This window comes from Monopterus albus, unplaced genomic scaffold (genome assembly GCF_001952655.1).
Source record: "Monopterus albus unplaced genomic scaffold, M_albus_1.0 scaffold40.1, whole genome shotgun sequence".
Lineage (NCBI taxonomy): Eukaryota > Metazoa > Chordata > Actinopteri > Synbranchiformes > Synbranchidae > Monopterus > Monopterus albus.
In genome coordinates, this window is record NW_018127920.1 from 5,481,263 (window position 1) to 5,482,032 (window position 770).

The following is a 770-nucleotide window of genomic DNA, read 5'->3' on the forward strand; positions in this document are numbered from 1 at the left end:
AGAAGTGATCAGGGAGACAGGTAGGAAGGTGCTAGGTGTGTCATCTGGAAGGAGGAAAGAAGATAAGGAAACATGCTGGTGGAACGAGGAAGTACAGGGCAGCATTCAGAGGAAGAGGCTAGCTAAAAAGAAGTGGGATGTAGAAAGGACTGAAGACAGTAGACAGGATTACAAGAAATTGCAGCGTAGAGTGAAGAGGGAGGTGGCAATGGCCAAACAGAAAGCATATGATGAGTTGTATGCCAGGTTAGACACGAGGGAAGGTGAGAAGGACTTGTACAGATTAGTGAAACAGAGAGATAGAGATGGGAAGGATGTGCAACAGATAAGGGTGATTAAAGACAGAGATGGAAAGGTGCTAACAAGAGAGGAGAGCATGCAGAGAAGATGAAAGGAGCATTTTGAGGAACTGATGAATAAGGAAAATGAGAAGAAAAGAAGGGGGAAGAGGTGAATATTGTAGAGCAGGAAGTAGCAAAGACTAGAAAAGATGAGGTGAGGAAGGCTCTGAGAAGGATGAAGAGTGGAAAGGCTGTTGGTCCAGATGGAATTCCAGTGTCCAGATGACATACCTGTAGAGGTGTGGAAGTGTCTAGGAGAGACAGCAGTGGAGTTTCTATCTAGTTTGTTCAACAGGATTTTAGAGAGTGAGAAGATGCCCGAGGAATGGAGGAGAAGTGTACTAGTGCCAATCTTTAAGAACAAGGGTGATGTGCAGAGTTGTAGCAACTACAGAGGTATAAAGTTGATGAGCCACACAATGAAGCTAT